The sequence below is a fragment of the Vicugna pacos genome, chromosome 5 (assembly GCF_048564905.1).
Source record: "Vicugna pacos chromosome 5, VicPac4, whole genome shotgun sequence".
NCBI lineage: Eukaryota > Metazoa > Chordata > Mammalia > Artiodactyla > Camelidae > Vicugna > Vicugna pacos.
In genome coordinates, this window is record NC_132991.1 from 60,623,346 (window position 1) to 60,650,463 (window position 27,118).

At 38.4% G+C, this 27,118-nt stretch overlaps 1 pseudogene; it reads right to left on the reverse strand.

Annotated features, from left to right (window-relative positions):
• Positions 1-792: 792 nt before the first annotated feature.
• LOC102539266 (mediator of RNA polymerase II transcription subunit 16-like) overlaps positions 793-27,118 on the reverse strand; it is a 32,694-nt pseudogene continuing 6,368 nt past the window's right edge.

The following is a 27,118-nucleotide window of genomic DNA, read 5'->3' on the forward strand; positions in this document are numbered from 1 at the left end:
TCTCATTTCATCGGTGAGGAACCTGAGCCTCCATGACATAATCAGCAGAAAACTTGAGTTCTTTGGACACATTCCTGGAGGTTATGAAATGTTGATCCTTCAATTATTTCTGTTTGAACTTGAGTTTACTTCAAATTCTTTCAGGTGATTGATCGGATAAAGGAGGGACGAATAACCCAATGGGGACCAGTGGGAACTCATTGTGTCACTCCTAAAACACGCCAGAGAAGAAAATCAAGAGGCAACAGAGAGGAGTATAAAACTAGGAATATTGGGATTAGACAGTCAAGTTGAAATACTAGCTTTGTGACTTACTCACTTTTTAACCTCGGGCAAATTACGTGAAACGCTATTATTATTTCTTCTTTAAAAAAGTTTATTGTTTCTATCTCACAAGGTTATTATAATGATTAAAAGAGATGACAATACATTTTAGTGTTTAGTCCTTCACACGGCACATAACAGTGCTCAGCCAGTGCTATTCCAGAAAGGCAAACGTTGTTTGAGCCTGTGGTGAGGACCCCACACTACTGGGGTCGATTATCTTCTCTTTTATCAATAACGGCAGGCAGCCAATCACAGAATAGCCTCTGGTCCATCACATTTCCTCAAATAGCATATTAATACCAATGCTGTCATTACAGAGAACTTCAACATGTGATACAAAATGGATAAGAAGTGATGAAGCCAGGACCCAGATCCACAGCTCCTGGCCACAGAGCGCACTCGTGCCAGTGCTTCTCCCTCGGCCATGTGTTTGGTGATTCCATTCACCATCCCTCTGCTTCACAGACCCCATCTATAAACTTGCTTTGTTACTCCTCATTTCCAGAGTTTTAGAGCTTTGACTTCTTCTGTCAAATGGATAGGCATCACCTAGAGCAAGTCAGGGAAGAGGATAAAGGAAGATCTTGATTTCCTATTCCCTGACAAGGGCGTTCCAGAGCTCCACACCTGATCACACCATTTGCTGATATGTGCTCCTTATGTCAACTCAGCACCTGACCGACGTCATTTGAGTCTTAAAAATTGAAAAACAGTAACCATAAAATTTCATACTGCTCATTAAATTAAATGGAAAATAAAAATCTTGCATAAAAAAAATTTAGTGTTAACTCTTTTTAACATGAAGGGTAATATATTAAGAATAGTGCATTTTAATATAGTGAGAGGAGTTCAGCATTAAAACTCAGGCTCACAGTTGGGCAGGATGCTGGCATCCTGGTGTTATCATAGTACGGGTTCTTCTTGAAAGAGTTTTGCATGCCTGCAAATGAATCCAAGTTTCTCATCACTTATATTAGGTAAAACAAGATTTGTTTCAAGGTTTTCAATGTCATTTGCAATTAGCTGATCTTAGAGAGAATATTGGTGAAGGAGGACTGCAATTAAATGTTCTTTCTTATAACATGCATGCCCCCCCCAATAAAACAAACAAGAGAAGCATTCTTTCAGTACATTCTTCATGTGACCACATGAGCTTAGCCTCATCTTTTTCCCAGGCTCAGAGATGCATCTCGGAGTGGCTTGAGTGGTCTCATTCACTTGTCATTTTCAATGGGTACCACATGCCCCAAGGGTGGGCGGTACAGGTTAGTTGTTTAGGGCTCTAGTTCAGTGTGTCTGTATACTAATCACCTATACACACATACACACCCTTCCAATGAACAACCTGTGCAACTTGTACTTATTTTTCCCTAGGTTATGTTTGTTCTGATTTATTAAATTCTAATTTTATGTTTGTTGGATCCAATAATAAAAATGAGGCTTTAAGTTATGGGGTTTTTAAATTTTTCTCAGGTAATTCATCCTTATTGTTTTACAAAAGTATCTGTCCACAAAGGGAGCAGGGGTGGGGAACGGTGCTTCACCACAGTTTGAGAAGGGCTACTCCAGGCTACATCTACCTAGATTAACAGGGAGGTGAGCCTCTGCTCTCCTTCCTTGATGGACTCTCCCTGTGCTTATTTATATTCAAAGGGTCAGGCTTGATTTCATTCTCTCAACACTCAAGTTCATACCTGACCCCTAGAGTCAGAGGAATTAAAGTCATTTTTTGGTGGCATGTAGCCACGATATCAGTAGGGTCACCAAACCCCAAATTTTGCCTGGTGTTTTGTGTGAAATCTGGCTAGTGGAAGTCATGATTCCATCTGCTTCCATGTGACTGGTGCTAGAGCAGCTTTTCCTTGCTTGCTAAAACCTTACCAGGGCTGCCAATGATAAATGCTATTTCTGCCCATCATAGTTTTGCGAAGCCTTGACAGTCAAACACCTTTCTTACTGTTACCCTCAGCCTGGGAGGCCAGTATTCAAGCTGGTTGGACTGCCTTATGTAGCCTGCCCACAGGTTATTAGGGACAACGCGTGTTCAGTGTCCCTCATGGATTCCATTGCCTCGTGGATTCAGAATCTTCACTCTAATTCACCCACTTGACTTGGGGTAGGGGTCAACCCAACAGCCCCATTTCTTCCCACCTCAGTGCTGACTTTATTTTAGGGAGTGATTGCCCTTCTATGCTACGAGTTCTAGGTCAAAACTACTTCATCTTATCCCTACAAATTTCAACAACTTTGAATCACAGGTAAAGGGGGTTTGGGGTCTTGATCCCTTTTCTTTCAAATAGCAACCAGGCTTGACCACCTCCTTCACCACCTCCTTCACCAGCAGGTTTTATGCTTGACTCATTAATAGCATTTTGCCAAAGAATATACATCACATATATTAATTCTGCCTTCCTGGAAATCCCCTTACATATTTAAAAATTTTTGTTAACCTTAACATTTTTCATATATCACCATTCGTTGTAGACTTCAGCACCTCTGACATTATCCTAACAGTATCACCGTAATGTGTAAGTATGTGGCCTTTCTTCTTAGGTTTTGCCAATTTAAAATCTGATCCTGTCAGTAATTTCCTGGGAAGTTACACGGGTTCTTTTTAATACTTTGTTCTTTTTTTTTTAAGCCACCAATATGCAAGTGCATAGGTCACTTGTACCAATTTCCCTAATAACTTTCTTTACCTTTTACTGGGTGAAACTATCCATGAGATAAGACAAGAATTTATCAAATGCTCTGCTGTCAAGAAATGAGATTTTCAGTGGAATGTGTGCTTTGTCATTTGCACTGGGTGAATTTAACCTATTCGCTTTCTTTGGTCAGGTCCTCATTAGAACACTCCTACAGTGATAATAATAGTTAATATTTATCGAGTACTTCCTTTATGCCAGGAATTTCATGTTTAATTTCATTTAATCCTCATAGTCACCCTGGGAAGAAGGTATTATCATGCACATTCTGTAGGTGAGGAATCCAAAGCACAGAGAGATTAAAATAAATTGTACAGGGTCCTCCAACTATGAGGGATGTAGTTAGGACAGGAGCCCAAGGCAATTCTGGTAACCACTATGATATAGTGCCAAGTTTGTTTCTAATCTCCTTTTAGCTTCACACAAATACTCTGCACAATTCTATAGATTTCCCTGAGAACTGTATCTTTTTAACACTCAGCTCTACTTTTCATAATAAAAGTTCTGTTTCTGTGTAAATAAATCAACTCCTCATTTAAAATGAAGTCAAGAAGCCCTGAAGGGAGAGTGCTCCTGTGTGGATCACTCAGGGCAGCTTAACAGACCCCAGGAGGAAGAAAGATTTCCTTCCCACCCGGCAACAACACGCTGCCCACTCCACCGCCCAAAGCTAATGAAGAACCACCACAGCCTTCCCCAACGTCCTCCTTTCCTTTACAAAAGCAAGCCCCTCTCACTCTGTTCTCCGAACTGGCCTCTGGTTCGCCACAGTTTGCTTGTCCCAGATTGCAATTCTCTGCTTTTCCCTGTGTAAACTCATTTTGCTGATGAAATAACAGATTCTTTTTTCTTAAGCCAATAATTCTTTTGAATCAAGGGTAATCATACTCTTTTGTGGTGTTTTCTAGTCATAAAGTCCCTCTTTCCTAGCCTCTCAGGTCTTTATTGACTTTCTTAAGTCACAACCTCAGTTTCATTTTATTTATTAATCATGTTTTTCAACTACTCTGGCCCCTAGCTATTGCACAGGGGGAAAAAAATCCCACAGATGGTCTCACCAGATTAATCTAATGAAATTCCCTCAAAAGTATATTAGGTTTTGACAAATACAGGGAGGAAAATGTCCTTTTATCCCTATTATTATCTTAAATAATTTTTAAGTGAGAACATTGAAAGAAGGGTCATTTGTAAAGTTAAAGTTGGAAAAAGTTTTGGAATTCATCTAATTCAACATCAAATATTACATCTGACAAAGCGATGCTTGAAAATGTTAAATGACCTGACTGTGATTAAACAGCTAGTTCGTTAAATTGTCTTTTTCCAAAGCAATATTTTCAGCATGAGATCAATATTTAAAATGATATTTAGCTTTAAATTTATTTATATCAACTAGCATATTTTAGTTAATCTTTTCTTCCAGTTTAATAGGTAGAAAATTTTAAATACATCCTTTTATCATTTGGTATTTTGAGTTTCTGCAGGTATAGCTGTTTCAATTATATTAATAGTGGTAGATTCAGAATGGATAAAAAGCTAGATATTGTGACATAAAAACTTCTACTTTAATTAGGCAACACTTATTCTGGAAAATACATGTGAAAGCAGTGTACACAGAAATTATATAGCATTTCTGATGAAGGAAACTTTCTAAAAATGTCAAATCTGGGCAAAAGGAGGATAATAAAAATAGAACACTGGTTCTAAAAGCAATCTCAACAACAGAGAAATTTCAGTGGAAAATCGTATAACCACCTTTTTCTCTATTAGTTTTTACTTCCTTACCTTGGAGCTACAACAGGTTTCTTCTCTCATTCTAGTAACACTGTATTTGATAAGCATATACACCAGTTACCTGTGCTTGTTTAATTCATTATTTTGCCGTGTTATTTACTGGCACACTTTATTAAAAAAAATACTCTGTTTTAAATGTAAGTATTGGCTTTAAAAATACAACAGAGCATTATGAAGAAAATGTTTTCAAAATCTACAATTTGATGATAAAAATCTGCATGAATAGGTCAAACTTTATCCAGAAGATCTGAGAAAATTAAAAATTGGAGAAAAACTTTCAAGTTTCAAATATGATACAGTTTTAATTATAATCTAACTCATATATTTTCATGCATCTGGTTTTAATAATAAAAATAAAATTCAAAGGTAGAGTGGAAACTAAATTTTATTGCATTTTATATACTTCATTTATGAGAATAAAAATTTGCAAACTGGTTGAGGGATGGTTTGACAATGATATAATGGAAAAGTATTGATCTTGACATAAAGAAGCCCGTTAGTTTTCAACACTTTTTCCCTGCTTTTTTTTTTTTTTAATGGTAGTCAACCACTCTAAGAAGTATTTCCTCCTTGTAAACCACCTAATATGGTGGGTTTTACCTGTGTTCTCCTGTTCTACAAGGGGCTTATCCTCAGAAAGGAAGACTAGGAGCACCTAAAAGTGTACCAACTATTATTAAGATGGATGATTTCAAACTAGGGAAGGGATATGTTTCAGAAAGCTAATAGTTTACTTTCCAAAATTAAAAAAAGAAACATATTATGATCATTACAACCAACCTGGCTCCAAAGATACCCTCAGAAAAGCTAGAGTTTCCATTGAAAGAAATACTGGGTCCAGAATGAGAAGTGCTTGAGTTTTAGACCTTAATTTGCAACTAAAAATACTTCCACTAAATTGAGGCAAGTCATTCTTCTCTCTGTTCTAATAACTTTCTCATCTATAAAACTGAGACAATGCTAATTATCATATAGTCTTTGTTTATCATTCATTTTAGTTCTATTTCTGTATCCATATCTCAATTTCATGTCAAAATAAATTTGAGGCAGCTTCCAGAGTAAATAGAAAAACTTAAGCAGGAAAATTAGAACAAGAGGGAAAATATGGAGAATGAAAATTAAAGGATGTCAGGGGAAATGCTGGTAAATAGTTTGTATGGCATTAAATGTGGGTGTAATCTTTTCAGCAGCTAATGATTCTCATCTTAGTGTGAATTGATGTGTTTGTCTTTTGCCATCAGAGGTAAGATTTTCATCATGGGAAAGAGTACAGAAAGCATCAAAATCCCTCAGTTCCTATGGGACATAGAAGAGGTTCACATCCTTTGATTTACTCCCAATTTTGCTTCCACTGGAATATACCTGAAAACAAAGAAGCAAGTTTCTAAAACTTAATGTGAGCCAGTATTGTCAGTCTCTGCCTATGTATGTAAATTCTCATGTAATTTTTAAAATAAAAATGCCCTAATCCCAGAAGTTAAAATATCTTTTCATTGATGCTGGTGTAGTAAATAATAGTATAAAATACTTGCTTTTCTGACACTATCACTATTAAAACATATAGAATCTTCAGGTGTAACTAACACTTTGAACTACTTTCTTCCAGTTTTTGCCACTCCCCAGTTTTTTTTCTTTCTCAGTTCCAAATTATGGAAGCGATTTTCAATGTCTTGCAGATGTATTTCCTTCCAATCTAAAATAAGCCTTAATAATGTTAGCATTAGAAACAGTTTCATAGCAATTGTTACAGGAGATTTTACATGGACATATGCTTCCAGAGAAATTATGTTTCTAACTCATCATAGTACAAAGAAACTTACCTGAAATTATCTTTTGTGTCTGGTAGGAGAAATAGGAGTACTTCAAAAATCTTGAGGATGTTTCTTAAGAGCTCTCCCTAGGTCAATTAAGTTGTACTTTTTTGCTATCATGTTCATACCACTTTAAAGCAAGATTCAGAGCCTGAAAGTGATACTAACTTCTTCTAAGTGATTTAAATGATCATGGTTTTTAAAAGATTTAAAAAAAAAAAACAGAATAACTTTGCCACTATATTGCATAATTTCCTTTCTCACATATAAAATAATTTTATTCCCCTAAGAGAACTGCTGAGTTAATATGGAAGACAGTTCTACTACAGGTACTAAAAAAAAAAAAAAAAAAAAAAATCGCAGTCACCCTTACAGTTCATAGAAAGAAAATCAAATTCTATTTTAGTGAAGTTTTCATAACAGCCTTTTGGCTAATAATGTTAAGAATCATGATATATTTAAGAGATATTAATTCTAGTAATAGTCATTTATCTTTGATGTCAGAGAGAGACAAAGGATTGGGAAATAGAAGATTTATGATGACATATTATAGACTCACTTGGTAGATGTTAGATATTTTACTCTTCCTCTGAAACGACAGATAATGAAGCTTTATCAACTTCCTTTTAGTAAGGCTAAAAATATATCCTATAATAGGATCATAAACATTTAATGAAACTCACAGCTGTACTGAATTTTAAAATTAGGAGAGTATGGACAAGTAGTTCATAGAAAAGTAAATCATCCTAATTCATGCATTATCAGCTGACAACCCAGCTGTTTTAATTTAATATACCTCTAGGCCTGGCCTCTCTCCTAAAACCCAGATAAATATTTCCACCTTCCTAAATGAACATGGATTTACAAAATGAGTTGGTTTTCTTCCCAAGTGTATCTGGGTATCTGAGACATCTTGGTAGAGAAGCTCAAATTCAAAAGAGATAGAACAAGATGACTGATCTTCATTCTTCCACTGCTTTCTAGGAAGATTAAAATTCTTATTATCTTGGTCTTAAGTTGGGTTCCCCAGACTCTGACATGAGGACTCATGTGAATATGATTACTAGGAAGTTTTCCCAGGAAAAACTGTCTGAGGAATAGGAAAATAGGTCTCATAAGGAAAGGAGAGGAAGCAGGTGTGTGGTACAAAGTCTTATGGAGGGTAACTCTGGCTCTGTCCCACAATGGCTGGTACCACTCTAATCTACACACTGGTCACTGTTTAAACTTACTTTCCCATCTTTACTCTTTTTAAATTTACTTACACATATGTTGTATTTTCCTTTATTCCTTCTTTATGGATCCCTGGGGTAGGAGGTATTAACTGCTGACAGTAGAGCACTTTATATGGGCCAAGGTTGCAGCTCTTTCCACTCTTTCCGCAGCTTAATAAGGGTAGTTGGTATGTATTAGCAATCAGCTTCATGTTTTAAAAATTTGACTATGAATGCCTTCAGACAAGGCACGTTTTCTCTAGTTCACCAGAATCTCTTGCCAATAATTGCTATGATTTGATTCAGCTGCCCAAAGCAAAAAATCCAAAGTAACAGTGGTTCTCAAAGTATGTCCCCAGACCAGCTGCATCAGCGTCATCTGGAAGCCAACAAATACATAATATGGTCCTCATATGAAGAGGACCCAGTCTCTTCCCACCTTTGCAGTACAAGAAGGCTGTTTTGGCAGGACCCACCCATCACCTCCCCCTGCCAACCAGCAGGATGAAGAAAAATGCGAGAAAGAAAAGGTGAGAGGTTTATGCAAGGTGTTTTTTATAGTAATGCAGTTTAGAGCTTACTGTCTCAAACCAGTAGCGTGTTGGTTAACGTTTGTTAAAAACAGCCCTGTAATTTTCATTGTTTAAATTCTCCTGCCATGCTGATTTCAGGTTACCAACTTGACATCACTGAATAAAAATTAGGACAGACATGCACAATTGTCTCTGCCAAGCCCAGGCAACTCCAGCATATCATTGTCCAGAACTTTAACACAGAGCCATCCGTAGCTACAAGGAGGCTTTGAAATGATAGCATTATTCCAAGGAGTCACGCACCCAGAGTAAAATTCGAGGTTCTATTATTTAGAATAAAAAGAGGAATGGATATTGTGCAGACTGTGGCTCTCTCTGACACAACACTGTTCTCTTTTGTCCCACATCTGACCTACTGCACACATTTATACTACCTGCCTGGATCCTGTAGAAATAAGTCTCTGCCTTAGATGGTGTCCAAATTCTAGTTAGATGGCTCTCAGATACAAACAGCTGCCCACAAGAAAAGACTAGGGAATTATTATAGGTGCCAAAATAGTTCAGAATACATTGCATATGCTCAAACATGAAGAGAAGCATAGACGTAGGCAGATAAATCATTCAGTAACCAAAAAGTCATATTCTTCTCTGCAGTAAGAAAAGAGTAAGACTATTCATCACCCCATTTTGTGCTGCTGTGAGAAGCCATGTGGTATACTAAAAACACAGCTTCTGTTGACTGACAGACTTGGTTTCAAATCATGATTCTTCCACCTAGACTTTGTAAAAGTTTGTTCATATTCTTGAAAACTGTATACTTCTATGTAAGCAAAGAACTCATTAAATAAAACAAGTAAAATGATATTTGGTATATGATTGTCTGCACATATGCAGAAATCCCTTGAGTGAAGGAGCAACAATAAAAAGAAATGCTAGATGAAGTTGCATGGCAACCTATCATAGGAAAACATACTCCTGTTCTATGTATTCATGGGGTCAGAGTGCATTAATATAAAGAGCCTTTCCTAGCTTACTCTTTAGGTCACAAATTTCCTTGTAGAAAATAAAGACATTAAAATCCTCCTGCTTACAGGATACAAAATTAATACACAGAAATCTGTTTCATTTCTATACACTAACAATGAAATATCAGAAAAAGAAATTAAGGAAACAATCCCATTTACCATCACATCAAAAAGAATAAAATACCTAGGAATAAACCTACCTGGGGAGGCAAAAAGACCTGTACTCCAAATATAAGACACTGATGAAAGAAACTGAAGATGGCACAAACAGATAGAAAGATATACCACGTTTTAGGATTGAAAGAATCAATATTGTTAAAATGGCCATACTACCCAAGGCAATATACAGTTTCACTGTAATCTGTATCAAATTACCAATGGCATTTTTCACAGAACTGGAACAAAACAAATTTAAATTTGTATGGAAGCAGAAAAGATCTTACATAGCCAAAACAATCTTGAGACAGAAGAACAGAGCTGGAGGAATCATGCCCCTAGATTTCAGACTATACTATAATGCTACAGTAATCAAAACAGTATGGTGCTGGCACAAAAACAGATATATAGATCAATGGAACAGGATAGAAAGTCCAGAAATAAACTCACGCACATACTGTCAATTAATTTATGACAAAGGAGGCAAGACTAAATACAATGGAGAAGAGATGGTCTCTTCAGTAAGTGGTGCTGGGAGAACTGGATAGCTACGTGTAAAAGGATGAAATTAGAACATTCTCTAACACCATATTAAAAAAAAAAAACTCAAAATGGATTAAAGACCTAAATGTAAGACCAGATACTCTAAAACTCCTAGAGGAAAATACAGGCAGAACATTCTTTGATGTAAATCACAGCAATACTTTTTTCAGTCAGTCTCCTAGAGTAATGGACATAAGAGCAAAAATAAGTACATGGGACATAACTAAACCTAAAAGTTTAGCACAGCAAAGGAAACCATAAACAAAACAAAAAGACAACCTATGGAATGGGAGAAAATATTTGCAAACAATGAGACTGACTGACACAGAATTAATTTCTAAAATATACAAACAGCTCATACAGCTTAATATATTTTTTTAAATTTTTAAAAGGGCAGAAGACCTAAATAGACATTTCTCTAAGGAAGACATACAGAGGGCCAACAGGCATATTAAGACACCTAACATTACTAATTATTAGAGAAATGCAAATTAAAACTACAACAAGGTATCACCTCACATTAGTCAGAATGACCATCGTTAAAAAGTCTGCAAACAATAAACCCTGGGGAGGGTGTAGAGAAAAAGGAACCCTCCTACACTGTTGGTGGGAATGTAAATTGGTACAGCCACTATGGGGAAATGTATAGAGGTTCCTTAAAAAACTGAAAATAGAGTTATATGATCCAGCAATCACAATCCTGGGCATATACCTGGAAATGATGAAAAGTCTAATTTGAAAAGATACATGCACCCCAATGTTCATAGCAGTACTATTTACAATAGCCAAGACATGGAAGCAACCTAAATGTCCATCAACAGATGACTGGATGAAGAAGTTGTGGTGTATCTATACAATGGAATACTACTCAGCCATAAACATGAATGAAATAAAACTCTCCTGCCTTTGCCTCCCCATAAAATTTCTACTAGTCAACACTTGTGATCATTTGTAGTCCCCATTCCCAGCACTCATCTCAGTGATGGCTGTTGATGGTGGCTTTGAATTTCACAATCCATCTGAATTGAGTCCCGTTTCTATGACTGTAGCTAAAGGACTTCTGTGAAGGTCATATTAGAGAGGTCCAAACTCAGTCTAGCTGAGTTTGAATTCAAGTCTGCTTCTTACTATTTAAATAACCTTAAAAATCTTACTTTATCATGTGTGTGTATGTGTTCCAATACAACTATATTAATGGACATTGAAATTTGAACTTCATATAATTCGCACATCATGAAATATTATCTTTTTCTTAATGTGTTTAACCATTAAAAAAAGTAAAAACCTTCTTAACTCACATTCTGTATAAAAAACAGGCAAAGGGCCACAATTGGCCTGTGGGCCAAAGTTTTCCAATCCCTGCTCAGATTGTATCTTTTCTTAAATAGCATTATTGGTATATAAATGACTTTACTTCTACAAATTTGGGAGCAAAATTTTTCTATTTCTAGACCTGTGAATCTAGAAAACAAGTTATCTGTCCCCAAAGCACAATGATGGAGCAGACACAGGATAACAATTATTGACACTGTCATTCAAAAATGGAGAAAGTTGAAGAAAGAAAGGAATAGTCAGTAAAGGAAGAGAGGAGTCACCAGTACCAAGGAATTGAGATTGATTATTCCTGAGTACGTACAACCTCAATTATGTGCACATCCTTTCTGACTGTGATCCCAGGAGGGGTTTTCTTGGATGTTTTTCCCTGGTTCTATTAAATTTCTCACTACTCTGCAATTCTGCTAGGATCAAAACTATCAGTCTTCTCTTAATTGCTCTCCACCAAGATCTTCCTTGTTCATAACAACAGCCTTAGGTAAGGAGTTCTTTACTCTGTTCCAAATAAGATCAGTCCTCTCAGGTAGAGCTGGAGAGCTCCTTTTCCTTGTGGCCTTCCTGTGGTTCTGCCTGGGCAGAACCCCTGTGCCATTGCACCAAAGCTGGGGGTGGGGTCTGTTTTTTCCAGAAATGATACTCCCATTCTACAAGGGGTATTAGGGGCAATTGGCAGCTGTCCCAGTCTTCTTGGCTTGACCCTCTCAACATGGGATTTCAACACTATGAGTCAGCTAGCAGAAGAGCAGGGGAAAGGAGAAGGTTATAAACAGAACTCAATATTCTCTGTCTGTTGTGCCTGGGGCAGAGCTTCTGCCTTATAAATGGGAGCGGGGTGGAAAGTGCATCCTCTCAGCCATGCCTACTTCTATACCTTGGACCTGGGGGAAAAAGAACTTCTGGCGGCCTGCTCCTCACAGAAGGATATTGTAGCCCCATACAGGGAGCTGGAGAGATAGGGACCCCTCTCTTAGATGCACGTGCTGGGAAAGAGTTCTCACAACACCAAGCTGAATAATAGAGTCACAGTTCAAGTGCTACAGACTCTCATTGCTCCTACTGAGATTTAGAAGATGTTCTCGAATAAATGCTTCCCTATTTGCTGTATGCCCTTAGGATAGTTGCCAGTTTAAATGAATGCTTTTTGTCATTTTCACCAGTTACCTTTTTTTCCTGGAGAGCATTTCTGTTCTTGTCATTTTGGAAGTCCTGCACTCTGACCTCTTTAAGCCTCGTTTTCCTCATCTGTAACATGGAGATGATGACAATAGTTATAGAGGATTAACTGAGATGATGTGTTTTCAGCGGCTGTGACATACTAAATATTCAAAAAAGTTACCTATAACTAGAAAATATGCAGTTATAGTCTCCTTCCATGTTTAAACAATTACACAGTGATAAGATTTCTTTGTTAACATAGAAGTTGCAGCAGTGTATTATAGGTTAGAAACAAATTAGGGGTTCTGGTCCTCAAGCTCTGGAATATTCCATATATGCAGATACTCAAGTTCTAATTTCAGTTCTGTCATGGGCTCCTAATGAAATTTTTGATAGTTTATTTTACTGCACAAAAATTATTTCATACTCAGCCTTGTTTTTACCTTCAGATCTTACAAAATGATCAGGTATGGAACCTGCCCTAGTGAAGAAATAGATTTCTCAAGGGACACTAGTCTTTTCTTCATGTGAAGTGTAAATAGAGAAAATAGTCTTGAAACACTTCTTGTCAGGAAATAGCAGTTGGTTGAATATATGCATCAGTATTTGTGATGTGAAGACAAAATGTTCTACAACAAGGAGGTACTTCCATGTTTCTTCTTGGAATGCTGAAACTCTGTTTGACCCTGGAACAAACCTGAAGGGAAAACAATCAGTTATTTCAAAAAAAGATTAGCATTATAGCTTGTGGTGACTCACTTAGCAGTCAGACTTGCCCAAACTGGTTCTAGCTGTTTCTTTTTCTGCATTAGCCAAGCAAAAGATTGTCCAGAGAAAGCTGGTTCTGATTTCTCATATGGATTAAATTTGTTACTTTTTAAGTCATTTAGATGGATTTGTACTCATTCATGTTCTGAGAATATTTCTTCCAAGAACAAATTCTATGTATTTTTAAGTCATAAAGTCTGGACTGGGGTGATTTAGAAACACTGCATTAGAACTTCATGACATCATTTTTGCAATCCCAGCCTCAAATTTTAAAACTTTCATAATGTTTCTGAGTACTTAAAACTTTCAAATATTTAAAAATATCTTGCCTGTTTCACTATGTTTGATGCCTATAATTCCATTAAAATGTAATTTATCTGATTTAAAACCATTTATATGCAAATAATAATAGAATAATTATTACATTAATCTATGATGAGTTACAAACAACTTAGTTTATTGTTTTATTTCTAACTTATCTTTGAGATAAGTCTTTGGTAAATGGAAGAAGAAATTGAGAGCAAAGGAAATTCTCAGAATGGCTGTCAACTGACTAATCTTTCAATACTGGAAAAATGGCATCATGAAAGATTATACAGAATGCAAAAGGAAAAGGAAAAGTGGGATCTCCTGCATATACCCCAAAAGATTCAATCCTTTCATAATGGTACTGGTCAACACAGAATCCCAGCTGCACTACATTAAAGATGTATTTGAAGGTATACCAAAAGACAGCAGTAATGCGTGTGTCCAAAAAGCCTCTATGATAGTTTGCCAAGGGCAATGATGCAGTGCCATTTAAAGAGAATCTGACAGTTCTTCACAGCTTCAAAACAAGCATGAATCAGATGAACAGCATAAAAGAATCCAGCATAAGACATAGGATGATTTTTTTAACTGTACCTTCATACAAACCAATCATTAATTTATTCGTTAAGTCCCCATTTTCATTACTAATACTGGTTATTTGTACCTTCTCTTTTTGTTCTTAATTAGATTTGCCAGTCTCGACTAGTTTTTTATTTTACTGATCTTGTTTACTCTGTTTTATTTCATTAATCTGTGCATTTGCTTATTATTTTCTACTTTCTTGCTTCTATTTTGTTGTTCTTAGTCTAGCTCCCCAATTTCAATGCTTACTTCATTATTTTTTCTATCTTGCTTGTTTTCCCTTAGATATATATAAAGAGATAAAAATGTCTCTCCTATAACTGGGTCCCACAAATTTCTAATGTAACACATTCACAGATACACAGTTCTAAATGTCATAATTTACATTATTATCTATGCTTTCACTCACAATTTTTAGAATTTAATTTTTTCATTTACCAAGATAGGACTAAGAGCTTTCTTCCTTTATTTATATTATAAATTAATTGCATTTTGGTCTGAAAATGCATTCTACATTATACAAATTCCTCATTATTTACAGGTATTTCCTCTGAACCTAATAGGTGAATTATTTTTTATAAATAATCTATATGTGATTGAGAAGAGTGTTTACTCTCTGTTTTGAGTGCATAATTGACCAACAGATTCAGTTTTAAGATGTGTTATTCAAATTTTCTTTACTATTACCACTTTCTGCTTAGCTTGAATTTATTGATCTTTGAGCAAGGTTTTAAATTATCCAATTATAGTGGTGGATTTGTCAGTTTCTTCTTTCAATTCTGTCCATTTTTACTTTATGTATTTTGAGGCAATGTTGTTATATGCCTATAGCCTCAGAAATGTTTTATCTTTCTGGTGAATTAAAACTTTATAATTATATACATACTCTATTAACATTAATGTTTTTTCTTAAGGTCTATTTTCTCTTTTGTTAATACCAGTGCCAGATTACTTTTGATAATTATTTTGTGATACTTCTTTTTCCATCTGTATACATTCAATTGTATTTTAAGTGAATGTTTTATGCAATCATGTTTTAAATGAATCTCTTATAAACAACATATAGCTGGGCTTTCAAAAAATTTGTGAATCTTTATCTTTTAACTAGCAAGCTTTACTAATATACAGTATGGTAACGTTACTGAGCGTATTTAGATTCGTTTCAACCGTATTATTCAAACTTTCCATTTACCATGCTTTTTCTTCGCTTTTTTTTTTTTTACTCTTCCTGCTTTCTAATGGGTAGGTGATTTTTCTTTCTCCTTTTTTCCCCTTAACTGGCTTAAAAGTTTATTTATTCAATTTCTAGAATTTTAATGGTTATCCTTATTATACACCATGCTTACTCAATTAACAAAATTTAAAGGTAATCATTATACAAAGGGAACTAGTTAAATAATTTATTTTACTTCAAACAATAGGTTTTAGTAAATGTTCTTTTTTAATTAGGCATTTTTGTGTTACTGATACAGAGCAATCTTGAGTTATGAAGTTTAATAAGAAAATGCAAGGAACATTTATGTGTGTGTATAAAATGTTACTACTTTTGTACATGCACTCATATATGCAAATGAATGAACATGTACAAAATATCTCTGGAAGTATATCTAAGAAACTGGTAACAGTGGTTGCCTCTGGAGAGAAGAAATAGGCACATGTGAAATTAAGTGTGGAAAGTAAAATCCTTTTCACTGAATATCCTTTGTACATTTAAAATTTTGTACAATATACCTATATTACATTTTCAAACAAAGCGATAATTATTAACATTTTGTTAGCCAATGTCTTCTCCCAAACAATTCAAGGAACTTAAAATATTTAAAATCCAGTTTTCTCTGTTTTTACACTTATTAGTATTTAAAATATCAGGTATTGCTGCTTAACTGACAACTACAAAATTCTAGGAGCATTCAACAATAAGCAATAATTTTTTACTCATGTGTGTGGGTCATCTGGGTATAACTGAGCTAGGCTGGATTTGGTCGGACTAAACATTCAGTCCAAGCTATGCATCAGGTTCAGATTTGCTCCAGATGTCTCTCATTTTACTTAAACCAATGGTTGGCCAAAGAATACTCTTTTCATCTTAAAAGAGCAACAGAAACTCACATTCAAGCCTTTTAGCTTTTTCTCTCATCACACCTGTTAGGATTCCATTGACCAAAGTAATTTACAAGTCCAAGCCCAGCATCAGTGAGGTGGAGAATTATAGTCCTCCCATGCATGTGAAGAGTATAGAGTGAATGAATAGTTGCTGAGTAATAATCAAATCTATTATATTGATTATTTTAATAGTCTATTTTTTTTTAGTGGAGGTACTGAAGATTGAACCCAGGACCCTGTGCATGCCAAGCATGTGCTCTACCACTGAGCTATACTCGCCCCTCCTTAATAGTCTTTTTCACATTCTGTATTTAATTTGATTTCTTAAGTCTTCACCAATATCTTTGCCCAACATTGCTACTTGCATTTAATTCATTTTACTTAGTTCAGTTTCTCTCTCAGTACATGATTATTTCAGCAAGAGTCCTTGAGTAGTAGACTTTCATCTTCTTTGGAAATGTGTCTTGAATGATAGCTAGGTATAACACAGAAATGGCTGGAACTTGAACTCAACAATTAAGTGAGTATTTTACAGTATTAAAATATAACTTGGATTCACAGCACTGCCAAATACTTTGTATGAAATTTAGAATTTGATGAGGAATTAATGGACCTTAAAATGTGGAATGAGCACATCTGGGTGTAATCAGACAACTATAAGGAACTGGAGCTGTCAAATCTCCCTAAATCTCCCTCTCCAGCAGAAGTATCTGAAAAGACAACCATTTCCTTGTTTGAAGGTCCTATAATCACCTCAGTAACAGAGCCACCTTGCAAAATAAAGCCTATTTTTCTCAATACCCTCCAACACTCTGCATGATCTCTAGACCTATATACCACAGTAAAATCCAAGTATATCTCAGAGAAAAGTACAAAGTCTGACCATACCTAATGAACTGTGAGATTTTGATAATTTATAGTGACAAATTTCTGAGGAATATGGATTCTAACAATGTGGGGTCAAGCGGGATGGAATAAACATTGACTCAGAACAAAGTTATCAGTATGATGTACCTGTCAGAGATTATGAGTTTAATGTATAAGCTTCAACAGCTGAATCTAAGTGTTAGTTTGTTTGCTTAACAGAAACCTGAACTCAGTGATAGATTGTGTTTAATGAGGGTGAGATTCCAGAATTTCCTTTAAATAATGTTGAGGAAAGAACTGGGAGCTTAGGAAGATGAGAATGTGAGAGTGGACGTATCGTATGTGTCCTGCATGCCCACCTTCTCATTTGGTCCCTCAGAAGGACCCACTGTGTACTGCTTTCTTTCAGTCATTAATAAATGCATGATAAGAGGCCACCAGCATCTTTGACAAGCACTGTAAAATCTGACCAACGCAGGCCAGGGAAGATGGTGAGAAACAGCATCACTGAAATGTACTTCCTGATTTCAAAGGGTATAATGGGATCTTGAAGTCCCAGAGCTAGGTACATACAACTACCTAGTGGACAGCAGAGACATCGGTTGGCTATATTGCTTATTTGCAATGTATATTCTACTTTGAGACACCAGGAGTTTTCTTAAACAGAGCAGTGTTCCCCATGACCCTTCCTACACACATTTACACATACATACATTTGCACAGAAAAATCTTATGTAAGCTCATAAGATAACATCCTTGCCCCTATTATGAATGTGAAAAATATTTTGAAGGAAATGTCAACACAACTCATTGACATAGAATAGAATCTTAAGTAAGACCCCTTTCTGTTGCCCCAGAATTGGTTACAAAGGCTCAACACTGAGAAAAAAAGAAGCCTCAGGTAACCTTACTCTCTAAATAAAGTAGCAAATATTTGAGTGAATAGTAGGAGCAAGGTACCCATTTTGGATATAAGAGGCAGCTAAACCAGCAATTTTCTCCCAACAACTATCATCCCAGTATAAACTGCCTTACTATCCATATGACAAAACACAGGAGGAATGAAGTGCTGTGGTTTTTATTTACCCTCACCTTCTCCATAGGTGGAAGAAGACAGTGGGCTAAAGAGCTCTTCCTTTACCAAAGACCAGTAAGAGAAGAACTCCAAGCAAACCATTCATAAAAAATTGAAAATGCCTGCCAAAAGCAGAGTTACATCTCTTATCCAGTTCAGCCAATAGCTATGTTGTTTTCCCCTGAGCCTACCAGAGCCAAGAGAAATATAATTGGAAAATCATAACAGGACAAAGACAAGAAGGTGATGTATCAGCCAAGTCTTCTGCCATTTATCATGGCAGGGCTGCCAAATTTTTCTATGAGCCAAGAAACACAAGTGAAAGCTTTGCTCCATCTTGCTGGTATCTAAAAAGAGAAAGGCTTCCAGGTGAGGGGAAGATCAGCAGAGAGTAACCATGGAGGAAAACTGCAGGAACAGAAGAGTTCTGAAAAAGGGAAAACCCGACCAATGTTGGTGCAGGGAGCTCCAGGAGAATGAATCTTCTACAAATGTCACTAAGGGATGGCAAAGTTCTGACTGTTACTTGCGAGCAGTGATTTGAGAAACATAAAACCTTTTTTGTAATTATGTCTTACTGAGTTCAAAACATTCAAACAATAGGTTAAAAATCCATAGAAAGCTGAAAGTGAGTCAGCCAAAATAAAAATAAAGAAGACTTTGAGGTTTCAACCGTGGCAGACTTGGAAAACAATGATTCTCTAAAGCATAGGAAAGAGAGGGAGGGGGCTGGAAAAACTGACAGGCTAGACATGGGAGTTCCAGGGAGTGCTGGGATTTCCAGATAGAAATATCCAGGAGGTAACTGGAATGCATGAAAGAAGGTAAAAAGAAGGTCAAGGAGTATGGATGTGATCATTGTTCAGAAAGAGATGACCACTGAATCTATGAAAGGGAATGAATTTTCCATAGTGAGCTGCGCATTAAGGACATCCATACATCTCTCTATGTTACAATGCAGAGTTCCTTTTGTCTACCTCAGGACACAAACAGAAAGTTAAAATATTCAAATATTCCATTAAAGAAATGACGAAAAAATCAAAACGGAGTGGCCAGTGCCTTTTAACTATTCTTATTACTTCACTGATGAAACCCTACGCTCTTACATTTGATGATACCTATTGTATTTATAATAAAGTCACTTCTATTTTTTGTGAAAAGTGCATTTCTTTCCAAGAAAGCCAAACTTTGTTGAAAGATCCTGTCACTTAATAACTCCAGCTTTACTATTTAAACAGCCTGGATTTGTCCTTAATGACCAGACAAGTGTCTGTCATTGTAAAATTAGGCAAGTCAAACTCTAAACTTTTGGAAAGTTACGGTTAACTTTCTGAGAACCAGTCTTCACAGAAATGAGGGAACAAAAGGTATAAGGGCCTAATTTCCTAGGTATATAATCTTTCTCAACCAAAAATATATGCTATATTTATTTTCTTCTGTACATTGGACTATTACCACTTGAACTTCTTTCATGAAATCTAAAAAACAAAAGATTAGACAGTTTATTTCAAGAAATACAAGTGTGTGTACCTGGATGCTCATGGTGTCTAATAAAGCATACTATATTATGAATAAAGAAAAAACATCTTTAGTCTGAAAGCAAGGGTGTTTTCCCCCCCGTGGCACTTTGTGACACTTGGCAGCTCATTATCACACTTCACAGAGTCTCGTGTCAGCATGTCAGATTCCTCTAAATTTTGACAGAATTAAAGTAGTGCCGTTTGATATAATTGATATTGTACAGTTAATCAGGCAGAGGCTCCATCACAGAGTAACACTCTCAAAAGGCTTAATTACTGAACTGTGAAGATTTACTGCCATCTGGAAGCTCCTTCCCAAGGTTCTGTTCCTGAATTTTATGTAGGGTTCACAAAAATAACTTGGTCCATTTAGAAATCATGCCCTCGATTTGAAAATTAAAATTGTTATTCTGGGAACCTCATTTGGCCTAGAGATCAGAGAATCGTTATGAAAAAATAAAGGAGCAATGGCAAATGAGAATGAAGGAAATAAAAGTGGAAGCTCTGGAAATTATTCTCTTGATGTCATGTTTAGGAGTGCAGACTCTGGAGCCAGATGGCTAGATTTCCAACCCCAGTTCCACCGCTTACTAACCACGTGACCTTGGGCAAGTTGTTCCAACTCTTGGTGCCTCAGTTTCTTTGGCTAAAAAGTAAGGACACTAATAGCATTTACATTATATGACTAGAGCGAGGATTAAATATGTTAACATTTGAAAAGTGCTTGGATTAATTAAGTCTGGCATGTTGTAAGAGCAAAATAAGCACTTGCTATTGTTGTTAGTACTAAGATTTTTAAAATCACTTTGTCCTCAGGATTGTTCTCTCCCTAACAGATAAATACACCATCTGAAAAGATTCTTCTTGTCTAGTAAACTTCCTATGCCTAAAGATGAATAAGTTAAATATAAAGTAGTACTATCATTTCTCAGGAATCCTATAGCCAAGATTGCTACTTTTGAGTAAAAGGCTGAATTGGAGTTCCTCTAAATTTCATCCTGAACTATGAATCTATGATTCTATAAAATCAGTGACAACAGCTGCTATGGACTGAATTGTGTCTTTCCAAAATTTATATGTTAAAGCTGTAACCCTCAATGTGATGGTACTTGGAGATGGGGCCTCTGAGAGGTAATTAGGTTTAGATGAGGTCTGGATGTAAGACCTTCATGGTGAGATTAGTGCCCTTATAAGAAGAGGCACCAGAGAGCTTGCCTCAGCTCTCTCTCCACCATCTGAGGACACAGCAAGAAGGTGGCCATCTGCAAACCAGGAAGAGAGCCTTCACTGAGGAATCTAATTGAACAGCTCCTTGATCGTGGACTTCCCAGCTTCCAGAACTGTGAGAAACAGATTCCTATTGTTTAAGCCACACAGTCTATGGTATTTTGTTATGGCAGCTCAAAGTGACTAATACAACAGGCAAGGTAATTGATAAGAAATTTCAGAAAGAGGCTTTCACCCAGAATAAATATTAATTTTTCATCCTCTATCATTTTGGTACAGTATCTATGAAAGACAAGAACAAGCAAAACAAGAAGTATGAAGAGAAGCAGAGGAAGTGAATAATAATAATTACATTATTATTATTATTAGAATTCTTTGGGTTTTTTTACAGAATGGGAGAAAATACTTGCAAACAATGCAAATGACAAGGCATTAATTTTCAAAATATACAAGCAGCTCATACAACTCAATAACAAAAAAAAATCTAATCAAAAGATAGGCAGAAGACCTTGATAGACATTTCTCTAAAGACATACATATGGCCAACAGGCACATGAAAAGATGCCCAATGTCGCTAATTATCACAGACATGCAGATCAAAACCACAATGAGGTATCACCTCACACCAGTCAGAGTAGCCATCATCAAAAAGTCCACAAACAATAAATACTGGAGAAAGTGTAGGGAAAAGGGAACCCTCCAACACTGTTGGTGGGAAAGTAATTTGGTGTAGCCACTAAGGAAAACAGTATGGAGATTCCTTAAAAAATGAAAAATAGACGTACCATATGATCTAGCAATACCACTCCTGGGCATATAACCAGAGAACACTCTTAACTCAAAAAGATACATGCACCCCAATGTTTGCAGTAGCACTGTTTACAATAGCCAAGACATGAAAGCAACCTAAATGCCTATCCACTGATGACTGGACAAAGAAAATGTGGAGTATATATACAATGCAATACTATACAGCCACAAAGAATGAAATAATACCATTTGCAGCAACATGTACCTGGTGATTGTCATACTAGGTGAAGTCACACAGAGAAAGACAAGTATCACAGGATATCACATATACAGAATCTGAAATATGGTACAAATAAACTTATTCACAAAACAGAGACAGACTCACAGAAATAGAAAACAAATTTATGGTTACCAAAGGGGAAAAGGGTGGGGAGGGGTAAATTAGGAGTCTGGGATTAGCAGACAAACACTATATACAAACTACTATATATAAAACAGATAAACAACAATCTGAAAAAGAATATATATATAGAGCTGATTCACGTTGCTGTACACCAGAAACACAACACTGTAAATCAACTACACTTCAATAAAATAAAAATAAAAAAAGAAATCATCCAACTAATAATTAAAGGCCATACGGAGCCTCCACTTACAGGGCCGGGTGTGCTCAGGGGCACCTGCCTCCACAGCCCCCCACACGGGCAGGTCTTGATCCAGTGCTGCTCCCACTGTTTGACGGCTGTTATCTTATTGGGTGACAAGCATGGTGATGCAGCCGCACCTGGTGCAGGCCTTGCACACCTCCGTAGGGTAAGCACCCAGGTGCAGCCTCCGCAGGCGGTCCATCTTGGGGTGGCCTGGAGCCCTGATGAGGCCGTCCAGCTGCAAGGTGGTCGTGCTACCGGGCAAAGCAGGTGTCTTGCCGAAGTGCAGATGCTTGGGCTACAGGCAGCTGACCAGGCCATCACTGACAGGCAGCCAGTCCAGGCTGGGGATGACCAGCTGGCTGGGCAGCAGGCCATACTCATCAACTAGCGCTTTGTCTGGCTGGTTCCTGGGGCCCTCCTCACAGCAGCAGATCCAGAGCTTGGTGAGCAGGCGGAAGAGCAGGGACATGCTGTGCTGGGTGTCTGAGGTGGCCATGTACACAGGCAGGCAGCTGGGTTTCAACAGGCCCCAGATGCGGATGAAGACCATCAGCTCACACAGCATGCCCAGCGAGGTGCCATCCCACAGGAAGCTGTGGCCTGGCTGCAGTGGGGAGCCCCGGTTGGGCAGACTGGCCAGCAGGTAGAGCACAAAGTCACCCATCCACTGCAGGAGCTGCTGCAGTACCTGGAGCATGTTCATGTCCAGGACAAACTCCTCTGTCTCGAGGTTGATCATTGGTCAGCTGGTCTCCTGGGCTCTTCTCTGGCATGTTGAGGATGTGCGGGAGTAGCAGTGACTTGAGCGTGGAGCTGACAGGGATGAAGAAGAGCTTGGTATGGTAACCTCACACACAGGTCACCGTGCAGGGTGACAGCTTGCACAGTGAGGCCTTCATGGCCAGGATCTGGGTGGAGAGGACCTGCTGCAGCTCGGCCTTCTGGCGCATGTACTCCTCATGCAGCTTTTCCACCAGGCTTTGCACCATGCGGGGCTGCACGTGCAGCAGGATGTCTGACCAGACATAGCCGCTCACCATACAGTACTCCAGCAGGAAGAGCAGGTGCCGCTGGGCCAGCTCCATGTCCAGCAAGTGACCCCATGGACAGTGAGATGCGTAACATGCTTAGCCAGCCATGGCTGTCAATACCCACGAGGGCCAGGGAGGTCCAGGTGAGCTGCATGGCCTTGAAGTGGACGGTGGGCCCGTGGTCCAAGGGCACTTGATGGCCGGCTTGTCTACTGAGTGTGGGGCTGCAGAGCTGTAGAAGATGGCCACGGTCTGCAGCAAGAGCTGGTGCACCATGTGTATGCTTCCGTCGTGGAAGGCCAGGGCCAGCCCAAGGCCAGGGTAGAACTGGGTGTCGCTGGCCACCTTCAGGTCAGTGTTGGTGAGCAAGATGGACAGCTTGGGCAGCACCACAGCGGACACTTGGTCCAGGTCGTTGGTGACCGACAGGATCTGCCATTTGAGAATCATGGGTGGTTTGTCGCCAACGGGGGGCGAGAGCTGCTGGAAGATGTCGTTCACAGGGAGCCCCTCCCTGCTCAGGGACCAGCACTCTACCATGCTGCTCGTCTGGCTGGAGGCGCACAAGAGCAACTGTTCCGACATGTCCCGCTCCAGGAACTTGAGGTGGGTGATGGAGGGCAGGCGGTCCCTGCGGTTGAGGTCGGTGGTGCGGTGCATGAAGAGGGAGAGCAAGATCTCCGTCCGTGTCGATGCGGCACTTCTTGCTGACCATGCTCACGCACACCTTGTAGAACTGCATGGGGGACGCGCTGCTGCCGTCCGCCGTGGCCACCACAATGTTGCTGCCGCCCGTGAAGGCAGTGTCGGCTAGGGCCGCGCGGCCAGCACAGGCTCTCCGTCGAGATCAGCACCTGGCCACTGGGTTTGAGCAAGGACACGGTGACCAGACCGCAGACCCTCACTGCGATCCAGCCCTCCATGGACTTGCCCCCACCACAAACAGTGTGAGCGAAGGCAAGAACTTGACGCGGGATAACTTCTAGCCGAAGCTGGAGGCGCCCGACTTTTCCACGTGTAGGGCCAGCTTCACATCGTCCTGCAGCCAGGACAAGGCCACGATGGGGCCCCCTTCCCCCAGGCTGCCCATGTGGCACCCCCAGCTGTTGGCCAGGTGGTCTGCCACGCTCCAGCACTGGATCTGCCCCCCAGCATCAGCCGGCGGGAGCCACGAGCCTGCTGAGTCCCACTCGAGGCATGTGATGGCCTCGCTGTGCTCGGAGCTGAGAGAGTGCACGTCCCAGGGGTGCTCCGTGTCCAGGATGTGGATCACGAGGGTCAGGACCTGGTCGTCTCCGCGGAGGTCTGAGGTGAAGGCAATGAGGTTGCAGCAGGACCAGGCACAGGCCAGGGGCGCCGACGGACAGTGGGTGCTCTTGGGCCATTTCTCCCACTCACAGACGTAAGCCAGGTCCTTCGTGCCCACCTGCCAAGGTCACCCACGGAGGGCGCTCACCCGCTCTGGGCCGGCAAGTGGGCCCACACGAGCCGGTGGCTGCAGCCTGCGCTCGCCCTAACAACTCAGGCTAGGGCGCCGCCGTCTTCCCAGGACCACCGAGTCGCGGGCGCAGAGCGGCCGCCTCCCGGAGACTTCTGGGATAGCCAGAATTCTTAAATGGACAGTTAGAAATAATTTCTAGAGAGGAAGTAAGGTCTTCTGCAGCCTGAGTAGAACTCAGGAAAATATACCAAGATATACTGTGGGGAAAAAAAATGATGAAAGTAGTACATAAATCTATCCTAACTACTATATATAATAGGTTAACAGTTTTCTACTGTATAGCACAGGGAACTATATTCAATAACTTGTAGTAACCTATAATAAAAAAGAAAGTGCAAATGAATATATGTATATATATATGGATGACTGAAACAGTATGCTATACACCAGAAATTGACACAACATTGTAAACTGACTATACTTCAATAAAAAAATTTTTAGGTACTACATAGATCTTAGTCATTCCCAAGAATGAAAAAATAATTGATTTAGACAAAGCCAAATTGATATCATAACATCGGTTCATACTTGCTGATTTAACCAGATTTTTCGATTTAAAATGTATTGTGAACATTTTTACATCATGATACACCGTTCTGTTACTGTGTTTTTTTCTTAGGGATTCACAGAGTTTCGTTGAGTGGACATAGCATAATTTATTTATCAAATACAAAATTGATGGAAATTTACATTGCTTTCACTTTAATGATACAATGAAAGTTCTTGTGACTAGCGTGTAGGACACTTCTTAAGTACTCATTTAGATCCTTCCATTCTTACCTGTCTTTATTTCAGACACTTCTTTTTTTTTTTAACATTTTTCATTGATTTATAATCATTTCACAATGCTGTGTCAAATCCCAGTGTTCAGCACAATTTTTCAGTCATTCATGGACATATACACACTCATTGTCACATTTTTTTCTCTGTGAGTTATCATAACATTTTGTGTATATTTCCCTATGCTATACAGTATAATCTTGTTTATCTATTCTACAATTTTGAAATGCCAGATTTCAAGAGATCTTTATTCATTAAAGTTATGAAAAAATTTATTGTCTTTCTTATATGGTGAATATATTTTTCCAGTTTGTTGTTTGCCTTTTAATTTTGCTTATGTTGTTTTTAGACATACATCTATTGTTGTTTGGAGGTCTGTCGCATTGATCTGACTCTGTACCAGAGTCACAATGTGTTATTGTGCCAGCTTTATAATGCTTTATTATCTTATAATACAAGCCTCCTATTTTCTTTCTTTATTTTTAAAACCATTCTTGGCTACTCTTATCCAGCCATTCTTTCTAAATCCCCTTGGCATGTTGAATTTAACAAATGACCCTGGACATCTGAACTAGCAGTCCACATGTCTTTTTCATTTTAACTTGTTTACACTATGAATTATAGCAGTATATTCTCAATTTAAACAATTGTTTAATGTCTTAAATCACCTCAACTGATCTCTTTCTATTCTCACTACTGCTACCTTACTTTGGATCCTTACTCATGTTTGTATCTGGTATTACAATAGTCACCCCAAAAGACTCACTACAATCTTGCTTCCTCTCCAAAACCTCTCTTTTCTTCAGAGAATTGAGTCTGATGAATTGCTGTCGTTCTTCGTACCCTTCAGTATGAAGTCCATTTAGCATCATGCACAAGGTCCTTCACAATCTAGTCTTTGGATATCTTTCCTACCCCATCTCTCACCATTTCTTCTCCTCTCTCCCATCCCAACCTAAAGTGGACACCTGTACTTCTTTAGCTGTTCCTAGAATAGGCAATATACTCTGTCATTGGTTTCTCTACCCACGTTGCTGCTTCTGCAAAAAATGTCTCATTTTCACTCTTCCTCTTTGCCTGTCTAATGTCTGTTCATGATACTCGGCTCAGCTTTACTCTCTAAGATGCCCTTCTTGATCCAATTTTGAATTTGTTTTCTTTCCTATGTGTTCTCAGCACATCTCACACACACTGCTATCTTTATAACTCTCATACGCCATTGTCATTGTTGCTAAATCTTCAGAGCCAAGGATGATGCCCAGTTTACTTTTGTATCTCCAGAGTAGAGCAGTGTCTGTCATATAATGTCAATTAACATATAATGATTGATAGAATGAGTATCTCTCAGTTTCCACATCTG